The sequence below is a fragment of the Hyaena hyaena genome, unplaced genomic scaffold, assembly GCF_003009895.1.
Source record: "Hyaena hyaena isolate Hyena2069 unplaced genomic scaffold, ASM300989v1 scaffold_80, whole genome shotgun sequence".
Lineage (NCBI taxonomy): Eukaryota > Metazoa > Chordata > Mammalia > Carnivora > Hyaenidae > Hyaena > Hyaena hyaena.
In genome coordinates this window covers 2,900,376-2,909,613 of record NW_024080712.1, presented here as the reverse complement: position 1 = coordinate 2,909,613, position 9,238 = coordinate 2,900,376, and the positions used below count along the sequence as shown (strand labels likewise).

The 9,238-nt window shown below is 42.6% G+C and overlaps 1 long non-coding RNA gene across 1 annotated transcript in view; it reads left to right on the top strand.

The window, feature by feature from the left end:
- Positions 1-8,932, top strand: part of LOC120232927 — a 27,722-nt gene extending 18,790 nt beyond the window's left edge. Inside the window, exons 2-3 of the long non-coding RNA XR_005528678.1 lie at positions 5,112-5,570; positions 8,722-8,932. This is a non-coding gene — a long non-coding RNA (uncharacterized LOC120232927). The remainder of the gene's footprint in view (positions 1-5,111; positions 5,571-8,721) is intronic.
- The last annotated feature ends 306 nt before the right edge of the window (positions 8,933-9,238 follow it).

Below are 9,238 nucleotides of genomic sequence, written 5' to 3'. Positions count from 1 at the left end.
TTTGCCAATTCTGATGCCTTTTATTTCCTCTTGTTGTCTGATGACTGATGCTAGGACTTCCAGCACTATGTTAAACAACAGTGGTGAGAGTGGACATCCCTGTCACGTTTCTGATCTCAGGGGGAAAGCTCTCAGTTTTTCCCCGTTGAAGATGATGTTAGCTGAGGGCTTCTCATAAATGGTTTTTATGATGTTTAAGTAAGTTCCTTCTATCCCGACTTTCTAGAGGGTCTGTATTAAGAAGGAATGCTGTATCTTGTCAAATGCTTTTTCTGCATCTATCGACAGAATCATATGGTTTTTATCTTTTCTTTTGTTAATGTGATGTATCACATTGATTGTTTTGCGAGTATTGAACTCCTATAACCCAGGAATAAATCCCACTTGATCATGGTGGATAATTCTTTTTATGTGCTGTTGCATTAGATTTTCAAGTATCTTGTGGAGGATTTTTGCATCCGTATTCATCAAGGATATTGGCCTCTAGTTCTCTTTTTTTGCTGGATCTCTGTCTGGCTTGGGAATCAGAGTGATGCTGGCTTCATAAAATGAGTCTGGAAGTTTTCCTCCCATCTATTTTTTGGAATAGCTTGAGAAGAATGGGTATTAACTCTGATTTAAATGTCTGGTAGAATTCCTCAGGGAAGCCATCTGGCCCAGGGCTCTTATTTGTTGGGAGATTTTTGATAACTAATTCAGTTTCTTCACTAGTTATGGGTCTGTTCAAATTTTCTATCTCTTCCTGTGTGAATTTTGGTAGGGTGTGTGTGTTTAGAAATTTGTCCATTTCTTCTAAGTTGTCCAGTTTGTTGGCATATAATTTTTCATAGTATTCCCTGATGATTGCTTGTATTTCTGAGGGATTGGTTGTAGTAAGTCCATTTTCATTTATGATTTCGTCTGTTCGGGTGCTCTCTCTTTTCTTTTTGAGAAGCCTGCCTAGAGGTTTATCAATTTTGTTTATTTTTTTCAAAAAAACAACTCTTGGTGTTATTGATCTGTTCAAGTGTTTTTTTTTTGTTTTGTTTTTTTTTGATTCTATATTGTTAATTCCTGCCCTGATTTTTATTATTTCTCTACTTCTGCTGGGTTTGGGTGCTCTTGTTGCTTTCCTTCTAGTTCCTGTAGGTGCACTGTTAGATTTTGTATTTGCGCTTTTTCTAATTTCTTGAAATAGGCCTGGAGTGCAATGTACTTTCCTCTTAGGACTGACTGCCTTTGGCGCATCCCATACAGTTTGGATTGTTGTATTTTCATTTTCATTTGTTTCCATATATTTTTAAATTTCTTCTCTAATTGTCTGATTGGCCCATTTGTTCTTTAGTAGGGTGTTCTTTAACCTCCGTGCTTTTGAAGGTTTTCCAGACTTTATCCTGTGATTGATTTCAAGTTTCATAGCATTGTGACCTGAAACTGTGCTTGGTATGATCTCGATTCTTTTATATTTGTCGTGGACTGCTTTATGACCCAGTATATGACCTATCTTGGAGAATGTGCCATGCACACTTAAGAAAGTGAATTCCATGGCCTCAGGATGTAGAGTTCTAAATATATCTGTTAAACCCATCTGGTCCAATGTGTCATTCAAGTCCATTGTTTCTTTAGTGATTTTCTGTCTAGTTGATCTATCCATTGCTATAAGTGGAGTACTAAGTCCCCTGCTATTAGCACATTCTTATTCATAAGATAGTTTCTTTTTGTGATTAATTGTTTTATGTATTTGGGTGTTCCCGTATTCGGTGCATAGACCTCTATATAATTGTTAGCTCTTCCTGACGGATAGACCCTGTAATTATTCTATAATGCCCTTCTTCATCCCTTGTTACTGTCTTCACTTTAAAGTCCAGTTTGTCTGATATAAGTATGGCTACTCCAGCTTTCTTTTGACTTCCGCTAGCCTGATAGATATTTCTCCATCCCTTTACTTTCAATCTGAATGTGTCCTCAGGTCTAAAATGAGTTTCTTGTAGATAGTAAATAGAAGGTTTTTGTTTTTTTATCCATTCTGCCACCCTATGTCTTTTGATTGGAGCAGTTAGTCCATTTACATTCAATGTTATTATTAAACAATATGGGTTTAGTGTCGTTGTGTTCTTTGTAGGATTCACGCTTGTGGTGGTGTCTCTTGTACCTTGTATGCCTTGCAACATTTCCCTCATAGAGTCCCAAAGGGGGAATTTATAATCCTTTTATTAACATTTACATATGTCTGTGGAAGATGCAGTGAGTAACTCTTTGATGGTTAGGCTATGGTAGACTTTGAAAAACATTAGTATATTGCCTTAAGGTTTGTATCCTGTGGTTCTGGATTTTCAGAAGCTGTATTGAATTGGCATGTAGATGAGAAGGACAGGATCTAAATTGTGAAATAGTATGAGAAAGGAATGGAATGTGTGACTGATTGCCACATTCACTGAAGCTCTGGGAAAGGGCTTGTATAAGAGAGGTACTGTGCTGATATCTGCAGAATAAATTTTACATGGTCATCAGGGACTGATTTTCTTCAATGTTTAAAAAGTCCTGTTGCTAGAGAGAAGCTAGTGAGTTTTTTTGGTAGAGATATTGGCATGATGAAAGCTGTGGTTAAGGATTAGTTCCATAATAACATATTGGATAGATGGGAGGATTCAAAGACAGCAGCTCAACAATGCGAATTATATCTACAAGTTGAGAGGAGGGAAGAGTTGTTGGCCAGAAGGTTTGAGATGGCTTTTTGGAGGAAATGGAAATTGATCTGAGCCTTGATAGATGCAAAGAATATTTGGAGGGAGGGAAGAAAGTGGTTTTAGGGTGGGAGACCTTTATAAATTGTTATGCAGTCATGTTAAAAAAAAAACGTAAAATTTTGACATCTTATTTCAGAGTATTCCCTACTGTCATCCTTACGTAGGCCCTCACCATTCACACTTGGGCAACTGTCATTACTTCTGGTGCTGTCATTACTCCCTCATTGCATGTAAAACCCGCAGTCTATGCCAGGTTCTGATGTACATTGTATGACACACCCATGTCTCTCAAAGAATCTCTGTAATATCTCTTGCTAATGTCTCTCCTTTCAGCCATTAAACTCCCTGGTTTTAACGCAGAAATCACCACCCACCGCACCTATTAGTCCGGGCTACTCCCCCTTCTCCATTCCTCTCCTTCGTCCTGCTGTCCCCGCTTGTTTCTCCAGTCTTGTGTGTTCCCAGGCAACAGTTAGTATTGCTTACGTGTGGGAAGTGATTTTACTGAGGGGAAGGCATTCACGGGTGCCTCCAGCTCTCCACAGCTGCTTATCCCCAGCCTGCTGCTATGGAAAGAATGGAGATTTATTGATTTGTTTTATTTTTTTTTAAGTTTTAAAATTTATTTTGAGGGAGAGCAAGAGAGTGAGTACACATGTGTGTGAGCAGCGAAGGGGCAGAGAGAGAGGGAGAGAGAGAATACCAAGCAGGTTCTGTGCCACCAGCACAGAGCCCAACATGGGGGCTCAGTCTCAGGAACCATGAGATCATGACCTGAGCCAAAATCAGGAGTTGAATGCTTAACCGATTGAGCCACCCAGGTGCCCCAAATGGAAATTTTTAAAAATAAAAGTGCTTTCATACAGAAGTATGAAACATGTTTCCTGACTTCAGGAAGCTTACAACCTCACTATGGGGTGGGGATACATAAGACTGAAGGGAACAAGTCAGGAACAGGCTAAAATCTTCCACATAAGTGGAGAGGGTGGTGGTGTGTGAGATGGAGGGAAAATGGAATTGCATGGCTCAGAGAAGAGACTTGGGAAGAGATATTTATAGCAAATTTTCTGGGACATGTTGTGTGCTGTGCAATGTAACTTCCTCCTTCACCTCCTCAGAATAGAGTCAGTAAAATGTTCATGAATTCTTTGGTACAGATGGATCCTTTATGGTGTCTGAAAAGATTTGCTGCATCCTGCTTGTGATGAGTGGACAGAGGCTGTGATCTGTGAGGGTGGGCACAGGGACTTTGTTGCCCTTCTGCTGCTTTTCAGGCTAGCACAGGGTGGGGGCACAGGCTAGCTCAATAAATACTTCTGATGTGAATGTATTTTTAGTTTTGCCACTTCCCTCTGAGGCCCACAGTTTGATTCGCTCTTCCACATAAGAAAAAGGGGAGCCCACACTGTCTGCTTCCTGAATTCTTGTGTGCCACAGGAGGGGTATCACAGGGTTTATACCAGATCATGTGTTCTACTTTGTTATATCTGAATGCAGGAGTCATGTTTCAACCACAGAGAAAGCCTTCACTTTTGTGTCTCATTTCCACTTTTCAGCCTGAAGATTATATATTATGTTTGAGTGATAAAACAGGGGATGATATTTGCCTTCAAAGAAAGTAGTCTACCGATACTGGAATTGTATCCCTTTTTCACTGTGTTTCAATAGCAGAAGACTAAGGTCTAAGAATGCAGTGCTAAATAAAAGGAGCATATATCTCATAAGCTTGTACAAGGACACAAATGACAGGTGCTCCAGGGCTTATGAAATCGTTGAACCCATCAGGAATGCTGTTGGTGGGTTATCGGTGTTTGCTGGACTGAATGGTTAGGATGGTTCTCTCTGCTCTTTGAAATACAGTGTCCATTTGGAAAAGGGGCTCCCTCCAGAACAGAATACTATGTTTAGATGCTGTAACCGCTTTGGAGTCCAGGATCATGTTTCTTGAAGTTTTGCAGAATGTTCAGGATAGAGACAAGGAAGCTGAAACCCCAGTTAGAAACTGAGTTTGGTCCAGAGCCCAGATTTCTTGAGATCCCGCTTGATGTTCTCTTTTATCAGACATTCTCCTGGCATTTGGTGAGGTCAAAGGCGTAGGTGACTGAGAGAATTTAACATTTCATCTGGAAGTATAGATTAAATGGCCTCTAAGAACCTATGAGGTTGATATTCCATAAAAGACTATATTCCATATTCCATGAAGAAAACAAGGATGTTTGTTCCCCTTTGACTGAATTTCTTGAAATTCTGTAGCCTCTTGTCTCTCTATCAGTAAATAGTTTTTGAAAATCATGGAGAAAACGATTGAGAAATTTATTTCTGACTTACTTACTTGAAGTTGATGTTCATAAAGGTAGAAATAAACATACTTCTCACCCTTTCCAGGTTGGAAATGGAGGAATTTTCTGGGAGGTGCAAAGGCTGCCCTGAAGACAACCCATACCTTGATTGGATTATCAGAGAATAGGAGAAGGTAGAGACATCTGCTTAGAAGTTTGAAGAGGAGGGAAGCTTGATCCTGGGTGCTGCGGGACCCTTAGGGTCAGGAAGAGCAGCCACGATTGCAAGTCGCACACCTGGAAGAGAGTGGAGCTGCAAGGACTGTCGCACTTTAGATGCGGTAGGACATAGAGGATGCCCCGTGGACAGTCATGAGGACCCTGGTTAGCAGGCACAGCCGCAGCCTGCCCAGATCGTTGGTGCTTAACCAGTGATAGTGGACTGGTTTTCGCCAGAGGCCTCAAGGCACAGCAAGCCGAGATAGCTCAGCTCTGCTTCAGCGGTGGGAGTCTCAGAAGGGGCACCAGGAATCCCATGCTTTACTTTCTGCCAGTATCAATTCAGGTCAGTGGGTGCTCAAGCCAGAGTGAGAACTCTGTTGTTTTAGATTAAGCCATGCCATTGTAGCTGTTTTCTGAGTGTCGATACCTGTCTTATTAATAATAACTATAATAGTAATAATAGCTACTGCTTATGTAATGCCTACCGTTATGGACTGAATGTTTGTGTCTCCCCAGTGATGAAGCCCTAACCCCCAACGTGACAGTATTTGGAGATGGGGGTCTCTCTCTCTCCTTCCCTGTGTACATGCTGAAGAAAGGCAGACATACGGAGGAGTTGACTACTTGTAACTCAAGTGAGAGAGCTCTTACCAGGAAGTGAATCAGCTGGCCCCGTGATCTTGGACTTCCCAGTCTCCAGAACTGCGAGAAAGTAAATTTCTGTAGCTTAAGCCACCCAGTCTATGGTATTTTGTTGTGGTAGCCGGAGCTGACTAGGACAGCTACCATGCGCCAAGAACTTTCCACATGCTATTTCAGCTAATCCTTAAAATAGCTCTGTAAAGTAGCTATTTGTATCTGGCAAAGGAAACAGAAACAGAGAGGTTAACCATCTTGCCCAAAGTCTCACAGCTAGCCTGTGAGAAAATGTATATAGTGCTCAGTGCAGTGTCTGGTATACAACATGCACTTAAGAAAGAATCTTATGACTCAAAAAGCTCATGTTTTTTTCAGTGTACATTTGGGCCACCCTTTTGTCCCAGCATGTCAGCTGTCTCTACCCTTTACACTCCATAGCTACCACTTGACACAGAGATTATGACTCTACTGTGACAGAATGGAAATGAATGAAGTTTAGCCAAAGGTGGCTCTCAGCATGGCTGGAGAACTCAGCCTCATGGTTTCTTAAAGTTTTTTCTCTGAAGTTAGAAGCCTCTGGAATAAGAACCAGTAGTGGCAGAATCCCAGTTGGGAAGCAAATGGGGGAAGTTTTGTTGAGAAACTCCTCTGCCAGGGCCTGGTCCTGGGCACACTTGGTAGCTGTTCCACAGCTCACTTAGAAGCATCTAGGCAGTCACGGGGAGCAGCTGGCTTAGAGGAGGCTGGAGGATGAGGTCCACATGGGAAGCTGGGTTCGTCCTGCAAGGGGCCAGCTCTTCCCTGGCTGGCCTTGCATGAGGAGAATGACCTTTAGTCGAGGGCCTTTTGTTCTAAATCGATTTTGTGGCACACAGCAAACCCAGGTGGGTCTGGAGGGAGTGATGCACCTGTCTCCCCAACATTGGCATTCCAGGCATGGTATGGAGACAGCCGAGGAGGAAGTAGAGAGGAGATGGGGATGGAGGGCAGGGAGAGGAATCTGGGAAGAAGTGGAGAAAGGGTTTCAAAGCAAAGCGTTGAACAGCTGGAGCCATGGACCCTTCTTTTCCTCCCTGCCCTCCCTGTGTCGCTCTCGAATGAGGAATTGCAGGTGATGAGTGAGGAGGAAGTTCCTAGCTACTAGCATAAAGGATCATAAGAAAGCGAACAAGTACGGAATAGAGTCCAGGGTTAATAAAAAGCCCCTTTACTAGTGAATTCTTCTGAGAAATTTTCAGACGTGAGTTTCTTGGCGATACTTTAGTTTATCTTTCATGCTAGGGAAATGTCAGCTACTCTCTTCTAATTAGCACTGTTAAAACTCCATGGTAAGATGGGTATCTAGAATCAAGGCTTTCATTTCTTACTGCTTTTGTACATAGAGCTGCCATAGCCATCAATGTCTGTGTAGCTTTCTTTCCCTTGGTACTTGGTGTTCTTTCTGACAGTAAGAAATTCCCTTCCTCCGTGAAACAAATGTCATTTTGTTAAAACTGAATGCCTGTCATTTACTCCTTGCAACTAATGTGCGTTTTATCAAAGAGTTTGCATGGTTCACAGAGAAGTCCCATAATGCAGTTCTCCACTGGAAGCCATTTTTATTCCCTGAGGCTATTAACTGGCTTACAATAAAAACCTTTAAGCACTCCTTTTTTCTGAGAAAATTGCTCTCAGCATCAGTAGGACTGAGCATAGATAATGGAAAGAGACAATAAGATCATCTTGCATGTAACTGAGTTTCCATTTAGAACGTAGTTTGTCTGTCTAATCTATGGAATTCTAGGATGCCACACAAATAGTTCCTGAGATTTCAGTTGCACAGAAAGAATTTAGGGTTGTTGCCTAAAGATTGATTCTTCCAAGGGAGTGATCCACCCAGCTATGTAATAACCCTGGGTGGGGCAGTGGGTGCATCCTTAGGATGGACAAGGGCTCACTCTGAATCTAAGGCAGTTTCTCAACCGTGGCACTACTGGCATTTTGAATCAGATAATTCTGTGTGGCGGGGCTGTCCTGTGCATCGTAGGATGTTTAGCACCATCCCTGGTTTCTACCCATTAGACGATAGCACCTTTCTCCCAGTTGCAACAACCAAAAATCTCTACAGACACTGCTGAATGTTCCCTAGGGGAAAATAGCAACCCCCCCCCCCACCCCCCGTTGAAAACTACTGACCTAAAGCAAGCACAACTGTTTCTTCTTGGTATAGTTGTAGAATGGTTTTGAACACTTTTCTTAAAATGGCTCAACAACCTTAAGGAGCCACTAGAGGGCGACCAGGAATGCAAAGTGGAGCAGGTTTATAGAGGTGTCCCACAGGGGACCCCACAGAGGCTGTGGGAGAAGGAGGGGGTCCCTCCTATCAGAATCACTGATAGGAGCAAGTCCTGTGAATCTAAGAGCTTGGGAAGCAGCCACCAAGAAGAACACACTTTTCACCCCAAGAGCTGAGAAGACCTTGTATTAGGAGGTGCCTGTCCCGTGATAGGCCCCGTCACCCACAGTGAGGTGTTCCTGTGTGAGGAGGGCCAGTCAGACTCTTCCATCTGTTTGATGGGTGTCCTTAATGCAGAGATGGAAAAGACGGTTGGTCTTAACCTTGATTTTTCATGAAGGAGAAATAAGGTTCAGTTCAATAAACATTTATTAGTTCTGTGTTTGGTTATGGAGATATTGGTAGATTGCATAAGTGGTCATCAATTATTTATCCCTCTGTATCATGCCTTTGGGTAGTCCCTTCCCAAACTTATTCTGGGCTTGGCCATGTGATTTGCTCTTGCTTTGGGTCAGTAGCAAATGTAATATAAGCAGAGTCCTGAGAAGCTGTTGCTCACTGGGGCTTATCTGCTCTTCAGGCTCTTGGGACCCTGTCATTGGTGCCATGTGAAGAAGGTCAGACTAGCCTGCTAGATGGTGAGAGACCAGTGGCCCAGGGCTCCTGTTGCCCACGCTCACAGCCAACGTGTGGAAGCAGAGATGCCTTGCAGACTAGTAGCTAACTGACGTGATTCAGCCAAGCACAGCAGGAGACCAGCAAAAGAAAGCCCAGCTCAAATGCCAATCCACAGAACTGTGAGTGAAATTGATTGTTGTAGTTTTTAGGTACTTACGTTTCAGACTCATTCGTTATGGGGCAAAAGCTAACGGTTACAGAAACAGATAACACGGTTCTTGCTTTGGGGATCCCCCCGTATAACAGACCACTGATTTTTTTCCCAAGGGAGTCTGCTTGTGCAGTTGGACCCTTAGAGCCATGGTTGATGATAACATTAGTCACTAGTTAAATTACTAGTTAAAAGCATGAACTCTGACACTGAGGTACTTGGATTCTGTTAAAAAACAAAAATTCAGCTGAGTAAATTTGAAGATCTA